The 27,675-nt window shown below is 38.6% G+C and overlaps 1 long non-coding RNA gene and 1 other non-coding gene across 2 annotated transcripts; one reads left to right on the top strand and one right to left on the bottom strand.

The window, feature by feature from the left end:
- Positions 1-4,903: 4,903 nt before the first annotated feature.
- LOC131235856 (small nucleolar RNA R71) lies at positions 4,904-5,010 on the top strand. Its single transcript, XR_009166373.1, has one exon. It is a non-coding gene; the product is annotated as a small nucleolar RNA R71 (small nucleolar RNA).
- A 7,918-nt stretch (positions 5,011-12,928) lies between these two features.
- On the bottom strand, positions 12,929-13,748 carry LOC131235327 (uncharacterized). The gene is made up of 3 exons (XR_009166065.1): positions 13,430-13,748; positions 13,265-13,297; positions 12,929-13,143 (listed from the first exon to the last, which is right to left on the bottom strand). It is a non-coding gene; the product is annotated as an uncharacterized LOC131235327 (long non-coding RNA).
- Between the last annotated feature and the right edge of the window lie 13,927 nt (positions 13,749-27,675).

Below are 27,675 nucleotides of genomic sequence, written 5' to 3'. Positions count from 1 at the left end.
GTTATGTTCAATATTTTCAATGATCTTCAATAGGTAGCCCTTTTCGATGACAACAGTTTTTTTTTTAGTAGGGTATTTTCTTTTTCTTTCTTTTCAATTCTTCTCATTAAACATGATAGACAAATTCCCCAGGTTGGTTCCTTCCATCTTAATAATCATTAAGTTATTACTTCAATATCAAACCAAAATCTTAATGTGTAAGCTAAATGTGACATGCGAAATCATGACGCAACCAATGTTTAAAACTTCTAATCACAGATTACTGATTCGAACTTGTATGACTCTCAATCATGTGAAATTTTGTTACTTGTTAGAATTATAAGATACTTAATGTTGATGATTTATGACTCTCAATCAATATTTGAAATCTAACAAGTAACAAAATTTAAAGTCATAAATCATCAACATTAAGTATCTTATAATTCTAATTCATGGATTAATTTCAAAATCACTTAAATTTACAGAAATTTCTGAAAAAATTCTACAATTTTTGCTCAAAGACTAAGAAAACACTAATTAGCTTACCTAATCCACACCCCTCAACTTAAAATCTACATTATCCTCAATGTAAAAGATATAAGCATGCAATACACATGAGACAACAAAAGTAAAGGAGAAGTAATGGAAAGGTAGTACCTGAAGAAGGAATTTTAAGGCTTTTTCAAGGGTTTAAAAGTGCAGATCGGTTAGCCAATGACTAAAACAGTGGAAAGCAAACTATCCTAAAACAGTGGAAATCAAACTATCCTAAAACAGTGGAAAGCAAACTATCCTAAAACACTGAAAATCAAACTATCCTAAAATAGTGAAAAGAAAACTATCATAATCCTAAATTCATTGAAAGCAGTAAACATAACTAGGAAAATAGGGGAAAGCTACTCAGTCATGCCGGAAGGTTCCTCCTCCAGCCAATATCTTGATAAATTTCTCAGTAGGTTTCTTAATAAGATCATCCAAAAACCCTTTTTACAATAGGCTTGGATATCCTGGAGCATGAATGTCTAGAAAAATTTATGGACCTCAACATCATGTTTGTGATCAAAATTTGGAGGTTTCCAGAGAATATATGATTCATCTGCAGAAGATAATTTCTCAATAGAGATAATAAACGATTGAATAACAAAAGGGTTGTTCACCATGGTCCCTTTAAAATCTAAAGTCATATGCTCCGATTCAGAATCTATCTCCTCCACCTGTAATGGTAAGATTTTAGTGTTAGTGGAAGGAGTGGCATCAACTTCCTAGCTAATATGATCGTTTGAATCTGCAAAATGCATCAAGCAGACATCTAGAGATTTAAGAGATATAGTTAAAAGAGACTCATTGTCTTCAAATGTATCTATCAAGTTCATCTCATGGGTCAGGTCCTCATCCTCTTGTGGCTTGTGCAAATAAAACATATTGAATTCTACTGTCATATTCCTGAAAGATATTTTTATTACTCCATTTCTGTAATTTATGAAGGCATTGGCAGTGGCTAGGAATGGCCAACCTAATATGATCAGAATTTGAGTGTGAAAAGGCCAAGCTATATGTCCTAGAGGAGGGGGGGTGAATAGGATAATGCCAAATAATAAAAATAATAATAACAGCGAAATTAAACAATTAGATAGCCAAATAATTTGTAAATAATCAAAGGAAGCAACAACCTCAAATTTCTAGTCTTGAGAAGTTGATACAAATGTTGTTCTAAGGACAACCTTACACCATAAAAACCAAGGGTTTATGGCAGGACAACCTTACTAGAACAATTTGAGTATCAAAAACTCAAACTGAAGAGGAATAAAAAGGACATAGCAAGAAAAAAATATCTAAGCTATTACAACATTCCCCATAATACTGAAATGTAAAGATTACAACATTCACATCCACAAATACATCCCACAATCTTGAATAAAAAAAAAAAGAATAAAGAAAGGAAACCACAAAAACCACAAAACACAAAGAATTATAGTGGTTCGCCTGTGTGTACACCAACTATTAAACAACAGCCACACAACTGCTCCACTCCTATTATCCTCACACAGTGGATATTAGCATTCACTATGAAAATAGGTTTTTCTAGATTCACCTAAAACCCTCACAATTGTGTCTTTTAAGTGGGCTTACACAATTCAAAAATCCCACACTCTGAGTTTTCTGGATCACCTCAGACAAACCATAAAAGAGATTTTTCTAGCTCAATCTCAGTGAAAACCAAAACAAAGGAATTTAAAATACCTGGAAATTCTCTTTATTATAGCCTGGAAGAACCAAATCGGAGTAGAATTTCAACGTCGAAGTTCAATGTCCAATACTCACATATGAAATGGTTCTAGGTTCTAAATTGATTTTAGATTTAAAGTACCTTGGGCTAACTTGATTTGATTTTGATTCTAAGAAATGGGAATACCTCAATTCCTCTTTCAAATAAAATTGAAATGCGGAAATTTAAAATCAAATATAAAGAAAGTTAATAAAAGAGAATATTAAATGAACACAATATAGCTTAAAATAATGACTAACTTATCTCTTAGAGTATCGTATTGATTTAGCTTGAATTGAATGAAAAACTCTGAAATTCGTCATTTATTTATAGGTGAAGAAATTGCGTTCACGACTGGTCCTGAGGACACCACGACTGGTCGTAAGACCAAGTGATTTTTGAAATTTTGAGCACGATTGGATAAAGTTGTTCCACGACTGGTCGTAGGCCCTCCACGACCGGTCGAGAGACCTCCACGACTGGTCATGACCTACTCACGAATAGTTGTGTGGAACCTGGAATAGTTACTGGACTTTGAGTCGTAGCTGCAGGACTGGTCGTGAACGAGTCGAACACTATTCATACGACCGGTTGAGTAGTATCCAGGACTGGTCGTAGCTTAACAAAAAATTCTGAAATTTTGCAACAAATTTAAGACTGGTCATGGAATTTCTTGGACTAGTCGAGCCAGTGTTAGGACTAGTCGAACAGAGTCCAAGACTAGTCGAGAAACAGACCATTCACTTATAAAATGATATAATTGAATTATGTAGTCAAAATGACATACCCTAAGGTCAATCTAAGGTTGTTTATACCTTAACCATGATGTATGAACATTGAAACTTCTTTTCCTTTAGTTGATAGTTGATCTTTGAAGTTCACGAAGCTTGTGATCATTACATGATGAATCTTGAACTTGAAACCTTTTGAAGCTTCAATTTGAATCTTGAATTTATAACTTTAAGAAGCTTGAATTTGAAACCTCTTTAGTCTTGAGCTTGAGGTCCAAAGAAAAAGACTTTGTCTTGACTTGGAGCTTGATCTATGAATCTTGAACTTGTTGTTATACTTGACCATGACCATGTAAACTTACATTTCATAAGTCTTTGTTCTAGAGTGATGTACAGTCTTCATTATGTAGGAGTGTTATACAAGACAGATTCCAAGAGAGGTTTTGGCACTACAAAATTTGACAATATAGGAGCTAGAAACCATAGCACTTACAGAGCGCCCATATTTAAAACTGAGTGTGTGTCCCAGACGATGAAATCTACTAGGTAGTAGAATCTATCGACCTGGACCAACACATCTTCTATCTTACCTCTCGGTATTTTGGTCGAGCGATCGGGTATTTGTAATGTTATTTTGGTAGGTTTCAACTCACCAAGGCCCAACAATTCATATACCGAGTATGGTATCAGGTTAACACTTGCCCCAAGGTCTAAAAGTGCATTATCGACCTTGAAGTTTCCGATCACACATGAGATCGTAGGACTTCTAGGATCCTTATATTTTAGGGGAGTGTTTCAATTGATTATGGCGCTCATCTGTTCAGTCAAAAACGTTTCTTTGTGTACGTTTAGCTTCCACTTTACCGCACACAAATCTTTTAGGAATTTGGCGTAAGATGGAAACTGTTTAATTTCATCCAATAAGGGGGTGTTGATCTTGACTTGTTGAAAAACCTGTAGAATATTTTGACTCTCACTTAGCCTTTTTGATGTGATAAGACATTGGGAAAATAGGGCCATGAGTTTGTATCCTTGCATTGGTTCTTTGTCATATGGAGCATTGCTAGATTCACCACCATCCTTTGAATTTTTGGATTCCTTGGGTTTCTCAACCTTCCTTGGAATCTCTTTGTCTATTTCATTTTCCTTTTTCAAGGTGGTGATAGTCTTAACATGTTCCAGATGCTGAGTTGAAGAGTAAAGAGCACATATATCACATTGTCTTGTTGGGTTAGGTTGCGGTTGGGCCGAAAAGATCCCAGTCTCCCTAACATTCAATTATGTCTCAAGTCTTGCAACCAAAGTTCTAAACGCATTTATAGCCTGCAGTTGCTCTTGCCTAAATGCATCTAATGTATCTTCAAGAGTTCTCTTTAGTGGAAGTCCACTAAATGGCCCTTGTGGATAATTAGTTACATTTGTAGTTGGTTCATTTCCCCAATTAATGTTCCACTCATTGGGAGTGTGCATGTCAGAATTTGGTGCATTAAGTGGTCGTTGATACATGTTTGTAGTTTTTGCTTGAACGTGCAACACCTCTTGAAATGCTGGGATTGTAAAACAATCTTTGATTGGGTGTACCTCGCTCTCACAAATTCCAAATACGGATTCGACAACCACTTTAGGATGAGTTGATTCCTTCCTAAATTTCAAGTCCTCAATTTTTCGTGCGAGAATTGCCAATTGTACATTAATATCATCCTCCTTCTTAAGTACATGTATTCCTATCTCTCTTGGCATTTTCTTGGGAGTACTAGCTTGGTTTAATGTGTCCCATGATTGAGCATTTTCAGCTAGCATGTCAAAGTAATCCCATGCATCTTCTGGTTTCTTATCCATGAACTCGCCATTACACATCATCTGTACAAATTAGAGCTTGTTTGGACTGATTCCCTCATAAAAAAGATCAATTGTCCGCCAAATTTCGTAACTATGGTATGGGCAGGCGAGAAGTAAGTCCTTGAACCGTTCCCTATATTCAAAGAAAGTCTCATTATTTTTCTAGGAGAAGTTCATTATTTCTCGTCTAAGAGCGTTAGTTTTATGAGCCGGGAAGAACTTTTTAAGGAACTCCTAGCTCATCTTTGCCCATGTGCTAATGGATCTAGGCCTTAATGAATGAACCCATGATTTGGCCTTTTCTTTTAGAGAGAATGGAAATAATTTAAGGCTAATTGTAGCAGGAGAAACATCATTAAAATGTATAGTTGTAACAATCTCTTCAAATTCTTTAAAATGCATATATGGATTTTCTGAATCAAGTCCATAGAACTTAGGAAGTAATTGGATTATCTCAAGTTTAAAGTTCACATTTCCTGTATTGATTGGAAGAATTATGCATGAAGGTGAACTTGTTCTCACCGGTTGTAAATAATCTCGTAAAGTTCGAACCGAGGGAACTCGATGCACTTCATTCTCATCATGCACCATCCTAATAGGTGGTGTGTGATGCACAGGGTCTTCATCAATCCAATGTTCTTAAGTCATGCTCTCAGATGATATTTCAAAATTTTGTGAGGATTTTCTAACTTGCCAATTGATTTTTTAACCAAAACTCATTTTCTCAAAGATCTCAGAGTATGGTTCCTTACCCGTAAGGGCATGAACCACACCAAATTTTAATTCTATTTTCTAATTCCTACAACAAGTATGGAAAAGTAAGGAGAGGGAAGAAGTTAGAAAGAAGTTACTGGATTGGAGACTTCTATGTTAGGATCCTACAAAACAGAAAACAATCTTAGTTTCTAAATTTAAAAAAAAAAAAAATGCAGGAAAAATCCTAAAAACAAAATTCTAAAATTAGAAAGTTCTAAAACCCCTAAATTAGAAAAAATTTAGAAAATAAGAAAAACCTAACCTATTCCTAAAATGAAAGAAACCTAAGTCAAATAGGAAATCTAGAAAAGAAAGGAAGAGAATTAGAAACAGATTACCAAATTAGAAGTTTCTATATTAAGATCCTACAAAACAGAAAAATAAATTAGTTTCTAAAAAAAAATTAGGAAAGTTTCTAACCTAGAAATAGAAAGTAAGTTAGTTTCTAAAAATAATTCAGAAAAACTATAACGCTCCGTGTTTTCAAGACCCGAGTATATAACTCGTTTCCCAAAAACCTGAGTGTTAGCCTATAAAACCCAGTGTAAATTTGAACCCCTTATCATTAATCAGAGTTAACAGCAACGAAGCTAGAGTAAACCATGCATTGAATTAAAACATTCCAACCATAATAAAACTTTAAATGTAGCACCCATATAGGACTTATACAATCCCAAATAACAAAGTTCATATAAGCAGAAACAGGAATCTATCAACTAGTGGTGGAGCTCAATATGGGCCGCAAAGATCTCGCTTAGCTCCCTAGCTACCCAATCTACTCTAGCAACCTAATGAACAGCATCGGCTCGCCCTATACCTGCATCAACTGTTACAGTTTGATAGCGTCAATGGCTATCGCAGTGAGGAGCACCCTCCAAGATTGCCCACTCATCATTCATAGTCCAGAATAGATTGCAAGTCATAAGAATGAATATATATTAAACAGTGCAATGCATGATTATGATCATATACTCAAAATTAAGCCAATCAACCCAATTTCACCATTTGCAAACCATAATAGCAATCGCAATACAAGTGACCGTATCCAAGAAGTTAAATAATAAACCTTACAAATTCCATAAAATGTCTAAAAATTCTAGCTTTAAATGTGTACTTCACCCGGAACTCACATCGTACGTGAACACTGCAAGATGGCTAGAAAATAGCTAAGCAAACATCCGCTCCATCCGGAAATCATGGTATGACTGAACATCGTAAGATAAAGAGACAAATAATATACAAATTCTAGACCACCCGGAAATTATATCGTACGTGAACACCGCAAGATGGCTAGGAAATCGCTAAGCGAACACCCACTCCACCCGAAAATCATGGTACAACTAAACACCGCGAGATGGCTAGAAAACTAACATACAAAACTCTACTCCATCCGGAAATCATATCGTACGTGAACACCACAAGATAGCTAGGAAATCGCTAAGCGAACACCCGCTAGCTCCACCCAAAAATCACCATACGATTGAACACCGCAAGATAAAGAGAGAATCAACTAGCCACAAAAGGGCACAAATGTTCCATCAAAGCCGCAAAGAGCAAATAGACGATCCAAGCCACGTGGGGCAAATATGAACCGCAAGATGGAGTCCACAATAAGTCTCATTCCAGCCATTAAATAATCACAAGTAGCAACGTCTAAGCAACTAGCAAGTTATACAAATGGAAGTAGCATGTGAGCATCAAATCATTTATACTTGTTAAACTTAAAGAGATATGTCCATTATATAGATCAATTTCACGACAGATTAACATATTCAGATAATAAGGTAAGTAACTCAATAAGAGAAATCAATGTACCATCCATGTCTAGGTTAGTGAATTTAAGTGGGAAGCTCAAAGGGTGAGTCCTCACCTGAAGGGTTGTAGTCCTTTCTTCGGTTCAAGATCCTGTGGTTGCCTTGTGGCCCAAAGTCACACAAGTAATTTTCTAGAGTCAGAGTTTGTATTAGACGAGTATTCCCATAGCTTTGTCTATCTAATTTGTTGAAACTGATTTGTAAAGGTCCATTATCATGGGTATTGGCTTAGCATCAAGGTGACCAGGCCCACCAACCGTGACCCAATCATTGAGGCCCGGGCTAGTCATGAAATAGGCCAAAACTAAGGCCCGAAATGGGCCTGGACATGGCCCTACTGGCCCACCCAACAGTTGTGACGTGAATCTGGGCCTGGTTCGGCCCACATGTGTGGCTGGACAAACTGTCTGGCCCACCAGTAATACAGCCCAAGGGCTGGCTGGGCTGGCCGTCTTAGGCCCAAAACCAATGGCCCTAGCTGACCCTGGGCCCTAAACTGGGGCTGGCCTGTCGGTTATGGGCCCACCTGCTTGCCACCAAGAGGTTGGGCCTGGTTCAAAACTACGGCCCAAAAGCAGGCCTAAATTGTAGCCCACAGGAATCTAGGGTGTGGCCCATTGTGATTTGTGGCATAGCCCACTGAAAAGGTGCGGCCCACCAAATGTATGAGTGGTGGGCTGATGGTCTGGCCCACCAGCATTAAGACCAAGTGCGGCCCACTACCTTATGTGGTGCGGCCCACCTATGGTGTTTCCACTCCACTCGTGGCCCATCTGAAGGGCGTTTTGAGCCCAGGTGGAAGCATGGTTTCCAGCTTGATTCAAGGCCCACTAAAGGCCTGATTTCAGTATTTTCTCAGCCCATCTGAGAGCCCTTTCAGCACAGATTGAAAGCCCAGCTGGGGCATGGTTTCAATCCAGCTCTCGACCCTGTTTGTGGGACGCCTTTCAGCCCCATCCATGGCCTGGTGAAGGCCTGCTTTCAATGCTTTGCATGGCCTAATGGAGGCCTGATTCAACCCATGCCTAGCCTAGTTACTGCGAACGGAGTCTGGCTGGATCTGGGTTCCAATCCAAGCCAACTGCAACTCTAACAGGCACGAGTCGTTGGGAGAAGAAAAAATGAAGGGAGACCGTTACCTGGCTGATCTGCACGGCAGCCCACGGCTCTTCTCTCTCTCTCTCTCTCTCTCTCTCTCTCTCTCTCTCTCTCTCTCTCTCTCTCTCTCTCTCTCTCTCTCTCTCTCTCTCTCTCTCTCTCTCCTTCCTTTTTCCTTTCTTTTTCTCCCCGGAGTGCAGCAACTTGGGACAGGCCCAGACCCTTCAAACTCGAGCCAAGGCTCGGGCAGTGGCCTGGTGCAGCAACGGGTTGGCAGCGAGAAGAACAGCGTCTCCCTCTCTCTCTCTCGTGCTTTCTTTCTTTTCTTTTCTTGTTTTTTTTCTTTGTTTGAAATGGGTTTCCCTAACGGGCATCCTTTATAGGCCCTAGGGAAATCCCAGAACATCTGCTACTAATCTTACGATTAGTCGCATCTTTGCAACAGTGGCTCGGACAAGAGCCCACGTTTGTCGCTGATTTAATGCGAACCTGGCTACATGGAGATATTCCACCTACACTAATGTATCTCTAAATCCCTGGCCCACCAAATGGACATTTCAGATCAACGAGTGGGCCACATCCCAAGCAGGTGGGTCTTCCGCAGGAATGGGGAAGGTGACGGCTCCACTAATGGCAGAATTGAGTTCAAGGGGTGATTTCCCGATCTTAGTCTAATAGACGGCCTAGATTTGATCACTGGACATTGTAGGACCCACTGAATGGATGGCGATTAACATTTCTCAAAGATTTAACCTCAACAGCAGCGGCGGGTTTAAACGCAAGCAAAAGTGGAGGAAGCCCTACTTTGAAGGGCAGGGATTTGCTGAGGTGGAGAGTTGTGACGGTTTGGAGGATTTTTCATGCGGACAGCCAGCGTGGAAAGAGAGAAAGGAAGGAACTTTCCGTTTTTGAAATTGGGTGTGCTTGTAGGCTGACTTGTGGCTGAGATTGTGCGCACACGTGTGAAATCTAACGGTGGATCAACTATATTTGTGGTCTTCCATATCTCCAAAATGAAATGGACGGTTTGGATCAATCATATGCCTGATCGTGGTGGGCCACAGCGCTTCATAAACGGGCGTCTGTTTGAACGTCTGACGAGCGGGAAAGCTCTTTGCTTCTTTTACATTGTTATCGGGTCAAGTCCAATTGACCAGATTTCCCGGACCAGCGCACAGCGGGCGTGCACTTGCTGTGCACATGCACCACGTGTAGTGGGGCCAGCATGAGATTTTGATGGATCCACACCGTTCATTCATCTATTCAGCTCAAAGTAGGGTCCATCTCGAAGGATGAAACAGATCCATGACTTAGGCGGGCCATTTCATCTGAATTGCTGCCATTAAGTGTCAACCACCATCAATTCGCGGTGATCGGTGGTCGACTCCCGCAATCAGGACCGCTCACTTAACTAGTGAGTCAACTAGGGCCACTATCTATTTTAGGTTTTATAATAAAAATATATATACATATTTGTTTAGTATAATACATTAATAGTTATAGATAAGTATTTATTTACAATCATTAATATTTATAATGTATTTTTGTGATTATATAGGCATATATAGTATAGTAAAACTAATATTAAGTGATATACATTTTATATACATAGTATAATACGACAATATATAGTTAAAATTATAAACTGTAAATGTTAATTAATATGCATCAATTGTATGATAATGTGTTGGTATACAATTTATTTTATATACAGTTTAAATAATATAAAATAAATAATACACATAATTTGAATAATTTAAGTATCATATGTATTATTACAATAAATATAAATCTATTTTGTATCATAATACACACACACACACACACACACACACACACACACACATTTAAAATGAATTATTATGGATCAACTTAAGATAGGCCACCCATCTGACTTTGAGTATAGCTTAGGTGGGCCTCATCTGGTGGTCAGTCAGATCATGTTTGTCCCCTAACGTTCCTAGATTAATTTGGATATACTTAGACCGATGCTCCTAGAGTCCAATTGATTCACAGTTGCCTCTGCCTACTGAATGGCGGGTTTTAATGATTCGGCTTTTGATATTAACAACGAACACTTGGTTTATCTATCAGGGTGATTGAACCCTAGAATAGACCTCTCTTGTGATGTGACGCTCCATTTTGGAACTTGACGGATGGATGACTTGGTATACGGGCAAAGTTTACCCTTAACGGTGAGGGTAATTGGTTCGCTTAAGCTAAATTTGTATACATACTAAGTAAGGTTACTCGGTAGCATCCGAGTACTAAAAATACGGGGTGTTACAAAAACCATACCCTAAAAATAGAAAGTAAACAAACCGTAATCTTAACCTAATTCCAAAACTAGTTAATCTCAGAAAAACGCAATCGTTAGTCTCCGGCAACGGCGCCAAAAAACTTGTTCACAACTCCAAGTGTGGGGTCACAATGTACACTACCAGAAAACAGGGCAAAGGCTACGGATAAAAACCGTAGCTAAAAGTCTATGGCTACGGTTAAAATCCGTAGCACGACCGTAGCCATTGGTGTTGTAGCCATAGGTCAAAAAGCTATGGCTACGGATTCAATCCGTAGCTATAGATATAGTGGATACGGATTAAATCCATAGCTGTTGCTTCTGTAGCACTAATGTATTTACAACTACAGATTATATCTGTAGCTAAAAGTTGAACAAGAACCGTAGCAATAAACTGAAATTAGCAACAGCTACGGTTTTCGAATATAAGGCTACGGTTACTAGCCGTAGCTAATGAAACTCTAGGTACGGATTAGATCGTAGCAATATTGTTCATAGTTTAAAGCTACTTACAGTTACGGATTTTATCTGTAGCTAAAAGTAGAATGAGAACCGTAGCAAAATGACGAATTTAGCAAGAGCTACGATTTTCAACAAAGGGCTACGGGTAATAGCCGTAGCTAATGCTCACTGTTAAGATTATATTTAATTATAATTATTCATTCAATTACCACCTGTATAATCATTTATTCATTCAATTACAATCATTCATTCAATAATGAATCAATTACAATCTTTCATTCATTCAATAATGAATCAATTACCATTACAATCATTCATTCAATAATGAATCAATTACAATTACAATCATTCATTCAATAATGAATCAATTACAATTACAACAGTCTAGTTAAAGTTTTCAAAACAAACTTAATCAAACTGTTACACAACATTAAGTTCCACAAATAATACAAAGTCACAACGTAAGATTTGGGTATGACTTTTGCTTGGCTGATGAACAACTACAGCTTGTTCGGTTGTCTGAAAGCATCTGCAAAGAAGAAGAACTCGACATTAGCTATAATTTATAGTGAAGTACATCATGAAAAACATATTACACATAAGACAACAAAACAGAACAAATGAACAATAAAACTAAAATATACCATTTCCATGAAAAACTAGACTGTTGGAAAGTGGGAAACCACCATGCCACATCATGAAAAACTAACGCAAAGAACAAGGCATAACCCAAAGAACCTTAAAAGCTGACTGGATGTAAAACTTGGACCAGACTGGATGAATGGACTGGTTTGTGCTGGAACCAAGCACGAAAACAATTATCTTTGTGATTCACAATACAAAACAAATATAATTCTAAATATGAAACAAATAAAAAAGTAAATTAGAGAACTCTAGGAAAATAGGTACACACCAAATAGATGGGCTAGCATTTGCAATAAATGTTGTTTTTGAATTTCCACCAAGAGCATCCTGTAATCAAAGACTTGTATTGAGGAACAATCAATTATAAGCAAATTGGACCATAAGCTCATTTTATGAGGAAAATATAGGCTTATCTTGTAAATCATGAGATATATTGTCATAATCACATCATCCACAAACTCAAGGGATATATTTACCAGTAAAGTATTTCTGCAGAGGTAGCTTTCAGGCATAACAACTTTTGCAAGATGTGATGGCTGATATATGTGGGATACAAGTAACTCAAATTAATCTAAGAGTTAGCGATTTTGTTATTCCTAGTTGTAGAGCTTCCAAGATTCTATAGTATGAGCATGGCTCAAATATATGACATGTGACTTATAGTTAGGAAGATATATGGGTAGCCTAATTGTAGGAACAACAAACCTACATGCCTTCAATGTTGTTGATACCAACACCAATATCAGCCTCTTGAATCATGCCAAACAGCTCCAATCCAGTGAATATGCACCAGCTGATGCATACTCGATTTCATTCTCATTCTGGGATACATCTAAACATGTCTTCAAATACAATACATAAATGCAGGTGAGAGTACTGGGATATTAACATACAATACACAAATGCAAGTAATGGTGGATTTTACTACATTAAAAGCACAGAGAAATACCCTATAATGAGAATTTCAAACTTTAAATGTTCCAAAACTCAAAAGTCGGGACTCATACAAATATAAACACAACCTGAGATGTTCTAAGATGGCTTAGGACTTTTTAACGTCTGATTTAAGATAGACTATTACTCACAATTTCTGTACCAATGAAAATAAGTGTAGCATAGGGTGCAGTTGGTTGCACCAAACATCATGAAATTCGGTTTATACCATTGAAAACTAACCTTCCACTTTAATCTTGCCAACTACTTTCTTTGCCGCTCCATATATTCACTTATATCCAATCGTATCATGGCTGCCACCTACAACAATGTCAGCAAAAAAATGAAATTAACTATATAGTTAAAAGAACCGTTGTAATATAGAACTCTCTCTGGCCATTAAAAAAAGACCAGATTTATTTAAAAAAAAAAAAATCCATACCGTTTCTGCCTAGATTTTTGCATTTTCCACCACCTGCATAAACATAATAAAGACGAGATCCAGAATGAAGCTCTAGCTAAACCATCAAGAACCCAAATTCCTGAGTTTAAAAATGACGAATAGAGTCACGGTAATTACAAAGTAGACTGCAACTCAAGCCAACACCTGAAAATCTATAAACCCCTTGATGGGGTCTACTTCAATGGCTTTCAAAACCTAGCCAAATGAACATGAAAACCAAGCCATCAACAAGCTCGTCTGTCCTTCTACACCATACTGAAAACAAAGACCATAGCAGCACAAATTGCAATTCAAAATTCAGTATGGTGTGCTGTATAGAAAGTGGCTAAAAGATAATGACAGTGCACTCGTTGTGTTGTAGTGGATATATCCTCACGAACAACCATGCATACATTAATTTCCAACTATCGAAAGAGAAGTTGGTTTTTCAAACTATCACCAATGAATATTTTCTCCTAACAGTCCCAGCCCTACATGTGTTGTTGGCAAACCTGAAAACACAATTTTATTCTCTTAGTACCAAAAAGAAAAGAAAGAAAAAAAAATAAGAAATGTGAATATCCAGCAAAGGATTATAATCTTGTCAAAACAATAAAACTCAAATCTTTGCTAGTGCATTTTTCTACTCTAAGACGAGCATGGTCTTTGACAGGCTGACTCGGACCAACTCATTCCGTCGATGAATAAGTCATGACTCGCCCATTTCAGGGGCTGACAGGTTCTAGTCGGGCCTATTTTCACCACTGACTCATGGTGTCAAGCTCGACCTTATAGGAACATTTCCCACACACACATACAATGACATTACCATGAATCAGAATATTGAAGAGGTACTCTCCAGTGCATGTGACACAGTACTTACTTGACTGTCCATTTTCGGAAAGGGTGTTTGTCACCCAAGATATATGGAGTTTTAGTACACAATTACAATCTGGAGAAGCATCTCCACTTGTGCAAGTCACAACAGCTACCCACTTGCGATCAGTCCTCCCTTACCTGGGCTTGGGACTGGCCGATGTATCACTTCCTAGCATTTTATTTTTTTTTTTTTTTAAAAAAAGGTAAAAGAAAAACCAGCACAAACCATAGTTCAATTTAGTTGAAAAGGAAGCAGCAAATACCTACAGGAGATGGATATCTCTTGACAGAACAGCTTCTTTTTGGGTTAGCTCCATAGAGCAGATTCCATTATTAAATAAAGGCGAAGTTTACCTGGTTTGTCAGTTCCTCAGTTTCCTCTTCAGCCTCATCATCGTCTAAGACATTGTCAAGCGATTCTGACATCATCTCACTCTGCATGGAGGCATGCACATCCACTAATACATGCTTAAATTGAAGAAACAACAATTTTTTCCTCGACTTGAATCACATTGCAATAGTTCATATGCTGCACTTTCCTTGTCACATTGCAACATGAATGAACTTATAGGCCAATGATCCTGTTAAGTTCCATGCGTACCTCTAAGAATTCTAAGGCCATATGCCAACATATGCGAGCAAATCTGCCAGCCTGCAAGCAAAAATAAACTCAAAAATTATAACAGCTTCAAACATATGCCAACATATGCCAACTATGAAAGAACCAACTCATGCTACCCATTGTTACTTCTCATTGCTTAGACAATTGATGGAAACTGAAAACATGAAAAGGTATACATCGCAAACACAACATGCACTAGCTAAAAAAAAAAAAGAAGCATATACTCAGAAGCATGAAAAAGAACTACCATCAGGGCATGTGTTGATTTCAACATTAGAAGCGAGGCTTATTTTGACTATTTTCATGTTGAGCAATAGAATGAAAATAAATTCAAAGATGAAACTATTTGAATTCCCAAAACAGAAATGACAGAAGACCTTCACAATAGATAGAATCTGTTCTTTACGTCAACATAAATACCAAACTATAGCACTTGGCTCTGTATTATAATGTAAATGAATTACATTAGACACGTGGAGAATCCATAGATTTCATTGGTGCTATATTATGCCGGTGTATGTAGTAATCTGTAAACCAGGATTTTCAAAATGAGCAATCAATCATTTCATCTTAGAGTTAACAGGATTAAGTGCCTCAAAAGTCATCTAAGACGCCATATATAATCTCAAAACAGAGTGAGAGAACTAAGGATGAGAGGAAGGGCCTTACAGCTGGACAAATAAATCAGAAAAGAAGCCTAAATGACAATAGCCAGCAAACTCTTACCGGTGCAAACCAGATGTTGAAAATCTGAAGAAAAAACTACTTAAAAAAGTTACCAAACCTGAACATCTAGCAGTATCTCCAACCATTCAGCAAAAACAATAAATCCCTCTGAAAAATTCTTCAAAAAATGAATAGAATAAGAATTTTCAACAATGTCTTTAACCGGACAGTAGACAAATCAGTAAGGGCTTCAACAGCATATTAAAGAGGCTTCAAATCTAGCAAATCTGCTAGCCTGCAAATCTGTTAGCCCAAATGTACCTCTGAGAATTGTAAGGCCATACGCCAACATATGCGAGCAAATCTGCCAGCCTGCAAGCAAAAATAAACTCAAAAATTATAACAGCTTCAAAAAATGGAAAAAAAAAATGATAAAACTCATCCTTATTTATTAGAGCCTACAAGCCAAACATCATATAGAGTAACTAGAAAAAACATGCAGACTAGCAATATGTTGAACCATAGAGTACCAAATTAGTTCAGGATTAGAAAAGGAACAAGCCAAATATCATGACATTTCTTGATTGTGCTTCCATTTTATAGCTGAGACTGTTACATGAGAGTAAAATGTTCACCTATTAGTTTTACCTCCAATTCCTGATTGCTGGTTTTTTTTTTGGCTATTTATTTTATCGTCTTATATATCCTTATTTATTAAATTCAGCAGGGACCCACTTCAGTATTTGTGTGTCATGGTAGAGCATGGAATTGAATTCTCAAAAGTTTTAAACTTTTAATTTATTTTCCTCTTTGTAGGTTCTGATGAACCTAACAAATGAGAATCCTGATGGCTGTCAGCAAATTGCTCATTGCAGAGGATTGGACACAATGGCTGCCTTGATCATTGGTCACTTCCCATTGTTTAACGCATGCCTATCTACAAATAATCAAATGAAAGAGAGCAACTCATTCTCTAAAATTGAAAGCAATGATCCTGATAATCAGAATGGCAAACATCTCGCAAATCAAGAACTTCAGTCCGTTTATTAAAACTTGTTTTCAGTACTTAATACTGAAATAGGCCCTTTAAAGTGATTTTTCCTAATTCAGATGATTTGATAAATTTTAAAAAAAAAAAAATGTTTAAACATATGGAAGCCAACTGCTTAGCCATATGGTCGAACCGCTCCCAAATTGGGTGGTGCATTCATCAGAGGGATGACGAATATATACAGTAGTTAAAAGGGGCAAACGAGAGGTTAACCACATTTGGGGAAGGGCAGATGGCAGAAAATATATACATATGACCAATGCGTAGTAAAAAACCCACTACACAAACTCATTGTTCTATCTTCCCAAGGGCGTTGGATCTACAGCTACTGTGTTTGCTGCTGGTTCATGCCCGTTTGCTGCTGGTTCATGCCCTCTGAGTGGCACTTTTTGAAATACTTTTGGTTGAAGGCTTCAGCACCATCAGGGTACTTCTCCTTTACATAGTTCTCCAGGCATTTGAGGTAAGAGAAATCCGCTCTAAAACCATTTGTGGAGACAACAAAAAAGCACCTGGTACCTTGGTATTTGTCATGCTTACCAACCATAACATAGTCAATCTTTTCACCCATTTTTGTCACTTTGTCAGGATGGTGCTGAAAAACATTATCGAGTACCCAGGACTGATCTTTATCCATTAGCCGATCACCGTCATTGTAGCTGGAATTATGTAGAATTCATTTTATCGACAGCGAAATTGGTTCAACATCATTAAGAATTTTCTCTTCCTCACATGTGAATAGATCCAAGCGTCTTCCAGTGGCAGTGAGAATCCCATTAGCATTCCGACCATCAGGCCCCACAGGTGCAGGTGACTGGGTAGAATGGCTTCTCTGGTTTCTTCGGTCACCCGCACTTAAAGAACCCCATCCAGGAGCTCTGGTCGGTCGATTTGACCAATCGTGTGCTCTATTTTCTTTCCAACTGCTGCCATCTGAAGACTTCTCAATAGGGGAAGAACTCCAAACAGGAGATCTTGTTGGTTGATTCAACTCATCTTGTCCTTTGTCTTCATTCCAACCACCAATGTCTGAAGATCTCTCCGTATGGGTACCCTTTAGGCTCTGACTACCCCAAACAGAATTAGATTGACCATGCATCTTGTCCTTATCCCAAACATGTGGTTTGGTAGATGAATCATTTGGTTGGTTCCAACAATTTACATCTTGGAATTTAGCATCTTCAACCTTCTTATTTCCTGCATCATTTGATTTCCAACCTCCCCAGGAAGTAGATTGATCAGATTGAATGGGCTGCTTCTTTTGCACTTCCGTTTTATTCCAAGAATTAAATCCAAGACACTCCTCTGCTGTTGGTCTTTTAGATTCACTTGCCTGTGTTTCCTTTTTATTACTATTCCAGCCACCCCATGCATTAGACTGATCTGACTGTGTCTGGTGCTTTTTCGCATCTCCCATACTATTACTGTCCCAGCCACCGTGAGCATGAGGCTGATCTGCTTGCGTCTGGTGCATCTTTTCCGCATCTCCCACACTATTACCACCCCAGCCACCCCATGCATTAGACTGATCTGATTGCATATGGTGCTTCTTTTTCGCATCTCCGATACTAGGTTATCACTGAAATTGTCTTTCAGGGTAAGCTTGATTTCAAGAAGTTTTTCTTGAACTCTATTTTTGGTGGGTTGAATATTATATATCTCACCACGTTCATTTGGTGCGTAATGAACGCACTGGTGCTGAAGCCAAGGAAAGTCTATGGATAGACTTGGCTGTGGACCAAAAAGTAAGGAAATATTGTTATTCCCAATAGTAATGGTACTATTAGAAATTACCATTGTATGTCTACTTTGATCAGTCTAGAAATTGTTGCCGATAATAACATCGTGCTTCATGACATTATGTTGCCAAAAATTATAAAAGCATTCCTTGTTTCCAGGGCGAAACTTTACGTTTTGGGCAAACATAGATGTTTGACTTCAAGCATCAGCAAGTTCCTGTACAAATAGGAGAAATTAATGAAGTCGATTACAAGCTAAACACCCAAGATGGTCTTACCATAACACTATTAAGGCCAAATAGCTTGAGAACTAGACCTTCAAGAAGATTCTAACAAGATCTTTTCGATGAAGATTTAAGTAATCCAAATCGAGAAGAAGAATGAAGCAATCTTATCAATTGAGAATGCAAGAATTACAGTTACCCTTAAATGAAGATTTAAGGATAACAAAATCCAAACTTGAAAAAGATTGGGAAACATGTGACCATATAACTCAGTTGTTAACAAAGCAATTGCATATGTCACTAGTGTGCTAGAATATCCATTAGATTATGGATATGAAATACCTAGCATTGAAGATTCAATTGAATCAATTGAAGCTGAACTACCAGTTCCCAGTCAAAAAATTGAAGAACAAATGGTTGAAGCAATAACATATCATGGTTGACACCCTCCAAGAAACAGTTATAACAAAAGGAGACAACCAGCCAAAGTGTTTGATAGCTATAACAATAGTTATCGAAAAGAAAAACTTTGGGAAAGAAGAATGAAATCTCATCAAGATCATGAGCCCAACATAGGCAATATTGATCAAGAGATAAGACTAGATTCTGTTCAGACTAAACCAGTCAATGACAAAGGAGTCTATCTTACATGCAACAAGCTAGCCACTGCAGCAGCAGAAATTTCTGCTTGGGAAAATGCAATGGACATAGCAATTGATTCGCATTACAATGAATGGTGGTGACTCAGCTGAGTCACCCCAACTCCAGTACAACTCATCTCAAGACCAAATGAGTTGGTGCAAGTCTTAAAACCATGCAGACAATGGCTAACCAGCATAAGTCTGAGCCCAACCTCTCACTTATGGAGCCATGAACACAGAGCCCCCGCTAAAGCCAACAGGTACAGATCTCTCATTCTCCACAAGCACATCTTCAGATTTCAACAATACAATGTATGAATCTATGGCATGCATACAAGTTCCAATAGAATCAAGCTTGGAAACCTAACTGTACAAACAGATGAATAGATCTAGAAACATACATGCTTCAACAACCCAATTCCGATTCTACAGGTAGAGAAAGGATCTAATTGAGTCCAAAAGCATGAAAACCAGATCAGACATCAATCAATCACCAAAAACATGTAGAATTACACAATCTGGGTTAAAAAAGAGAACAAAAACCATCCAGCATCCAAGATTGAGAGAGACAGGGGTGAGATCTGATACCAATAGTGGGGATGGTGGTGACGATCTCTCCAAGCTTAAGCTTGTAAAAGATGGTTGTTTTGCCGGCCGCATCAAGACCGACCATCAAAATCCTCATCTCCTTCTTTGCGAACAGACGGCTGAACAGCTTCGTAAACGTGAGCCCCATTTTCACCTACAATCCAAAGCTGAAAAAAGCAAAATATAGAGATGATCGGACCAAACAAAAGGAAAGAAAGAGATGGAAGACAGAATATCAGATCTGATTAGATCACTATAAATGAGAAGGAAACGAGAGAGAGAGAGAGAGAGAGAGAGAGAGAGAGAGATTAGAAAAAGGGGCATGGGAGATCGAGAGAGAGATTATGCACCCCCACATGAATGTGGAGATTTTTGGGTGGTTGTTTATTAATTTCCATCATGTGCCTGCCGCATCTAAAAGTTAGATCCACCTGATTTTTGAGGCATCCGATTTCTTATGTTGGCAGAACCTATGTTGGGAGAACCTTGTTGGATGGGTGAGGTCATACAAACATCAAACACCATGGTGGCCCTACAACCCCGCTGAGCTTGATTGGGAAACTAAGCCTTACATCAAGCATCTTACATTATGGAAGCATCTTCCATTACAATGTACATTGTGGAAGCATCTTCCATTAGGTGGATAGTCAAATGCGATTCTACTGACTTTTTTGGCTAAGAACTAATTGTCTACAACCAGTCATAGGATTACCTAACGTATGATTAACAATGATTCCCCCAAAATACTTTCAAAGGAAAATGCACAAACAAAAGTTTTCTTTATAGAATCCACTTTTTAAATCGTCATGTTCATGCTCTCTCTCTCTCTCTCTCTCTCTCTCTCTCTCTCTCTCTCTCTCTCTAAATGCATTATTTTAGGGTAAAACATGACAGAATAGCAAAATATGGAGATTCTTACCATACACAGTGCACCAATGGCTAGTGCTATGTTCTCGGCAGATCAATAAAGGGATTCCTCTACAATTTTACACATACTCTACAAGAAAATAAATAGAATAATTGGGCTGCAGTAATCAACAAATGCTTCTAATAGAATTGCAACAATATTACTAAAAGACACAAGTGAACTATGGAAAAGAACCAAACAGCAGGTTTGAATGCAGTATTGGGTATTCTAAATGACTTGATCAAGAAAAGTCAAAAGCAATTTAAATTAGCAAAGATATGGAAAGCCTCCACAACCTCCAACTTATGCTTCAAAAGAGGAACTTCTGAATATGCTATGGGATATAAACTAGCTTTGCAGCCAATTCCACCATTACTTCAGATTCACAACTTGCACCAACACAAATTCAGACATAGCTTCTAAACCAGAGCCGGTGAAGCTTGACACCAACATAACTTCCCTTCCAGAAGCATTCCCTGATGTAGTTGAAGCAGGCACATGGTTAGAATCACATACTCGTAGACTGCAAATAGTTTCATTCAGCTTCTAAAGTTGAATGTGTAGCGTCTCAATAGCATTCATACAATATGCTAGTGGAATTAAGAAGAAAACAATATGAGCACCAAGGTTCTAGTTATCATCTAACAAAAATGCATTAATTTTAACCAATTGTAACATGAATAATGAAAATGGAACTCTTCACATCTCTCAAACTCAGCTTCCATTTTTCTTGGTCACCATTTTTCTAAAGACATGAAGACATGAAGATGCACCTATTCATGTCAGTTTCCACTGCATGTCACCATCCATTGATTTTACAGATTCTGATACAGACCAACCTGATACGAAATTTTTGCATTCATAGAAGGACAATAAAGAACCTTCAATCAGAATGGCAAAAGATCTTCTATGTTCCTTTTTTTCAATAAAACTTTTCCATTCATCTAAAACAATGTTGTTGATGACAAGGAAAGACATGAATAACAAAACCTTATTTTACAAGAATCAGAACGGCTCTGAAGCATCAACAGAATTAAATAAAAGGAAAGATTGGGTCCTAAACAATCAATCTTGCAATAAAAAAGAAAAATAAATTAAACCACTAGTGCTTTGTGCTTTCTTAAATTGCATATCAGGATCTAAAAATGCCTCCAACGCAACAAATTTTGGTCACATCTTTAGTCACATCTATATGAAGAACATCTTTCCTGTTGGAATGGCCCCCATGGCTTTGATAATGCTTGATTAAGATTTGAAAATATCAGAGCATTTTCCTCTCTCATCAATCAAAAGTTAATATGAGAAAACAAATGGTCAAAGGCCAAATGTATTTTTAAAAAAAGATCACAGAACTATACCCCTGATGAAGCAGAAAAACCGGTCTTAATATCACTAGGCTTATCCTACAGCCATTGAGGAGACAATGGTATATTGCTCTCTAATGTTACTTTATCTCATTAAAAAATGAGCAACAACCAATTACAATAAATGTGCTCATAGTCATAAGATGCATAAATCACAACAGTAAATTAAAACATAGTGCTAAGAAGATGATTTGAGCACAAACAACCAAGTATCAGAAGCCACCAAAATCCATAACAAGAATAGAAACACATAACTATGGAAGGGCATTGATTACCTTTGGAGTCATCAAAGAAACCATAAGTGCATTTTCATCATTGTTTACTTGAGAGGCATCATCTGAGGATTCTGAACAGGCAAAGAATAAGAAAAGAAAGATTGATGTATAATGCACACCTAAAATAAAGAATGCTGCACAAGAAAACAGTTACGCAATAATAGCAAGAGAAAAAGTTGGGTTTTTTTTTTATAATAATAATAATAATAACAGCTAAAGGGCAAAAACAACAACAGAAAGGAAAATAAAAACCAGAAGCCAAATAGACCCAAAAGCAGGAGGATCAGGGATCCCACTAATAGATAAACGAAAAAAACCTTCTCAACAATAGTGTCTAAGGAGCGATGTTAGGTCAGTAGCATGACGAATTTCATTGCCTTGGCAATCACAATAGCAAGAAACATAACTACAAGTTCTTAAAGGGAAGCTACAAAAAGAACTGTAAGGAGTGATCTAAAACCAAGAACAAAAGCAAGACATTCATGTGCTTAAAAAGGCTGTTGGAAATTGGAACCATTGATTCATCTAACAACCATGTGGACAAGCCATAGCCAAAAAATCCAAGTGAGTTAACAAATTAAATACATAGATAGATACCGTAGGTTGCCATTTCCATCCTGACCGTCCCTCGAGATGTGGCCCACGTGAGTTTTGGATCACGGCCAAATTCATGCTCAATGCCGCAAGCATCTGCACAAACCCCGAATCTCTAAACCCCTCAAACCCTCAATTAATCTAATCAATACCCCCTTAAACCCCCAATCCAATTCCACCAAAAAAAAAGAGAAAGAAATTTGAATATTCAAATGAGAAAAAAGAAGATAATCGGTCTTGCATACCTAAAAAGGAACAAAAAGAGACACGATCGAGCAGCAGGGATGTCGATTATGGCGTGAGAGAGGGGAGTCTTCGTGAGATTGAGAGAGAGGGGATGGTTAAGGAGAGAAGAGGGGTTTGTGAGAGGGAAGTATTCATGAGAGAGGGTTCGTGAGTGGGGAGTATTCGTGAGAGAGGGTTGGGGAGATAGAGAGAGAGGAGATGTTTAGGGAAAGGAGGGTTTGGGCTTTTTTTCTCACGAGAGTGGGAGGGAGGTGAAATTTTTAAGTTTTTTGTTTTTTTCACGGGAGGCGGAAGAAGAAAAAGGAACGCGCGAGGTGAGTTGTTTCCGCATTTTTATTTCTACGGCTTTAAACCGTAGCTAAAACCTTCGGACCGTAGCCTTTATATTATCATTCACATCACCTTGTTGTTCGCATGGCTTCTAACGAGTTGGGGATGGATAGTCATCTCAAGGGATTTGTGGGGTCCGTCATGATGTATTTAGTATATCCACTCCATCCATTCATTTTGAATTTTTTTTTATAGAGAATCACCCCAAAAATGAGGCAAATCGAAGGTCTAATTGAACCACACTATCAATAAATGGTATGTATTTAATCTCCGCTGTTTCCTACAATGTGGTCCACTTGAGCCTTAAATCTACTTCCTTTTTTGGGCTCTTGCCCTAAAATGATCTGTTAAAATGGATAGACGTATTAGATGGAGCATAAGCATTTTAGTGGGCCTCGTAGAGTCCCTTATGGGGCTGTCCCATGGTGGTTTTACGGGTGGTGGCATTAGCCTTTAGCTACGGTTTGATCATTTTTTAGCTACGGTTTTAAGCCGTAGTATTATAGCTACGGTTTATATCCGTAGCCAAAAGGTATCATGGTCTGTAGCCTTTCGTCGTTTTTTTGGTAGTGGTAGTAATAATCTTGGTAAGACCGAGGTCGAATCCACAGGGACTAATCTCATGAGTAATTCTGAAAGCAACTAGAAGTAGAACTAGAAGAAGATACAAATCTAAATCTAGAAATAAAGAGAGTAATTGTGATGTATGGAATTAGAAACTTAGGAAATTAAAGGTGGGAATTAGGGTGCCAAGGATCCACTTTTATCAATTAGGAGGCTACCTTGCTTGATTCAAGGACACAACTAGAATCAGAGTCCTCTCCTATCCAATTGGTAAGAAGAGATTTGTCAGATCTCTGAACTTCTCATGGATCTAATTATCAATGGATGAGAGTTGTAAGGATTTGGAAGTGATTTCATCACCTAACCATACTTAAGGGATGATAGTGAACAACAGGATTTCCTAATTTCACAATCTCAAATCAGAAAAATAAGATATTTCAAGCTATCGCAGATCCATTGTAATTTTTCACAACAAACTATTAAAAACTAAAAATATTCCTTAATAATCAAACTAGAATCCAAGAGCGTTCAGCAAAACATGAATCAAAATAAAGCAAACATCTCAATCATGCTACAAGCTTCACCTCTTAGCTCTAGATAAGAGGTTTAGCCAACCATAGACATAATTGAACTAAGAACTCTTAAACAAAACATCAACTAAGGAAGAAGAAAAACTCTTGGATGATAGCTCCACCCTTTTCTCCACTCTTCAAACCATAAAAGATACCTAGGAACATCCTAGGGACCCCTATTTATAGTGCAACTCCAACTTTCATATCAAGTTGGAAAAATCTGGAAACCGCCTCAAATTTACACTGTCCGTATGTTGTCCACGTAACCTTAGACGAGTCGAGGAAAACCTTCGACTAGTCGAGGGCACCTTTGACTAGTCGAGGGTTTCCTTCGACTAGTCGAGGACAACAGGAAATTAGAGAATTTTGTTGGTGGAGTTCAAGTCAAGGATTCTTCAACTACTCGAGCAAGAGCCTTAGACTGGTTGTCACGCCCCAGACTCGGTAACCGGACTCACAAGGAACCCGATGGCCGGTTCTGGCCGCAACAGCCTCCGTAGTACCCCATTCTCGGCTCCTGAGATAGGTTCCGATCCTGGGATCCTACAAGGAGAATTTTCATAACAGTATAATCATTTTCAATACGAGCATACCCAAGATCATAGCAAGTATATCTGAGAATAACAAAGGCACACATCACAAAATCCACTAAAAATTTGAACTTTTACAATCATCCAAAAGGTCCAAAAGGACATAAATGAGAATAAAAGAGAAAGAGAGAGAAATCAGCAACACTGGAGTCCTCACTGCTCAACTCTACTCCACGCTCTGCTGCTACGGCGCCTACCTAGAGTCTCCTGCATGCATCAATCGTGCATAAGCTTATAGAAGCTTAGAGGGTAGTGTAAGTGTGTGACAATGGTACACAGAAGAATAATGGGAGGTATAAGGAGAGAAGCATGATTAATGAACATATCACTAGTCTTATCAAGGCTTCACATGAATGCGATGCAATAGGTAATGGGTGTCATACCAAGGCAATGTATGAAGGGGGGGCTTGTACAGCCAATGCTAATGCGATGCAAGTAATGTCAGTGCTTATATCCAAACCATATGTCAAGTACATTTTCAATCATAAGGAAATCACCGGGGTCCATTACACTGTTAAATGACTACCGCTCTGCAGACCCCGCACAGTCAAACGAGCGTAAGAGACCTCACTACCCGCCTGTGGACAACCAATCACCAACAAGGCCTGAAGGTAGCGGACCCATTTACGAGCTGGTCAGACTCAGCCTAGCAATGCCTCCTCACACCAGGCAAGTAAGGCCACACCCCTATCCAACCGACTACACGACAGTGGGAGTCGCGGCCTAACGGTATAAGGCCCTCGTGCGCTCATGTATTCCACCCGGTCACGACGTTGGAGCAGATCCTTGGTACCATGGAAGTTTTGAGAATTTCACCCATGGGCATCCTATGCACCCGGTATGCTCAACTAATATTTTCGGTGTCCACACATACGGCCATCCACGAATACCCCTGTGGAGGCAAGGCCCTGATGAAGTAAGGGCAGATATCCACAAGCTATGCAATGCCAGATGCATGAATCACACAATCACCCATGCATCAATTCCAGGCATCCATCTCTTGAGGAGATAGCAACATGTCCTATACAATGACACAGCTATGGCCAATCATACCTCAACCAAGCATGCATATGATGCGTATGGGAGTGGGCCATGAAGATGAATAGGGGTGCCGATGAGGTGAAGATGAACTCTCTACTTAACAATGAAGGGTCTAGGTACTTAACCAATTCCTCATAAGGGATACAACCTCGAGTGGGGGCCCATATACCTGGGGTAGCCCACGAGACTAAGGACCTAGACTAAGGACCACGAGACTAATGGTACAGGCCTAAATAGATGAAACGGGCCTAGCAAGGGTCTATGGTGGGCCTTTTAACCACCTATAGAAGCCCATGGGCCTACCTTAGGGCCACCAATGTGGACATCCAACCATAATTGGTCCCCAAGAGTTAGCCCATCTCTAATTGATTATGGATCAAGGCCCAAGGCCCATGCAACATCAGAAATAAGAAACGGGCAGCCATAATCATATCACAAATACTCATGTTGGGCTTCAGAAAGGCGGCCCAAGGCCTATCTACAACATGGGTCCAAGGGAAACACACATAGCCCAACCCATATATACCACTATAGGCCCATAGGGGAAAGGTTAGGGCCCAACATAAAGGCCACTAATCCCATATATTGTGGTGGCCTAGTGGGCAACCCATTGCTCAAACCACATGGGCAAATGTCATGCTCTTAGTCAAGTAAGTTGGGCCTACAACCCGGCCCAAGTATTAAAGTTGATTTGGTGGGCAACCAAGGGCCCATCTACTTGTGTAATCTGGCCCACTAACCCAACACAATATTATGGTAAAAATGGCCTATGAGTTTAATAGGCCTATATGAAAAGTCCCAGCCCAATTGGGCCTAAAGAGTTCAACAACTAGCTACATTTACGGACCCAAATTAAAATTCAACTGAGGTGGGCCTCAAAAGTACATTTATTAAGCCCAACATTTAAGGAACCAAGGTATAAATTATTCTCTCTAAGATCTTCACAATGTGGTGGGCCTCACTCCTCAAAATTTCGGCTCAAAGGCCAAGCATAATTATAACATGTTGTTGTCTTAAATTTGGGCACTCCATTGGAGTGGGTCCAGGGCCTCTAAAACTCTGGAAATTGAGGGCCAAGGTCCCTCATCATGCATACAATGAGAGGTAACCCAAAAATGTGGCCCACCATTAGAGAAAATATTTTTGAATTATGGTTTTATTAAGGCATATTGCTGGACTGTACAACAGAAAATCTGGCAGTCCAACTATCTTTGCCCATTCTTTTGGATGCCCAAATGAGGTCCATTGGAGCTGAAATTTTACAGAGTGACACTACCATAGGTGGGACACACTCCTACAAAATTTCAAAACTTTTGAACATCTGTAAATATTTTAATTCATTTAAAGAAATCCATCTGTCCTGAAAATCGGACTAATCTGGACGCCATGTTATAATGGGCCGGTCCAGCCATCACTATGGTGTGTACAGGTGTCCATTGGTCTCAAAATTTTGTACGTGGTTCCTACCATGGGTGGTCCACCTTTATGTAAATTTTTATAATTTTTTCACACCCAAAA

This window comes from Magnolia sinica, chromosome 19 (assembly GCF_029962835.1).
Source record: "Magnolia sinica isolate HGM2019 chromosome 19, MsV1, whole genome shotgun sequence".
Classification (NCBI taxonomy): Eukaryota; Viridiplantae; Streptophyta; class Magnoliopsida; order Magnoliales; family Magnoliaceae; genus Magnolia; species Magnolia sinica.
The sequence above is the reverse complement of the archived record's forward strand: the minus strand, read 5'-3'. Positions and strand labels throughout refer to the sequence as shown.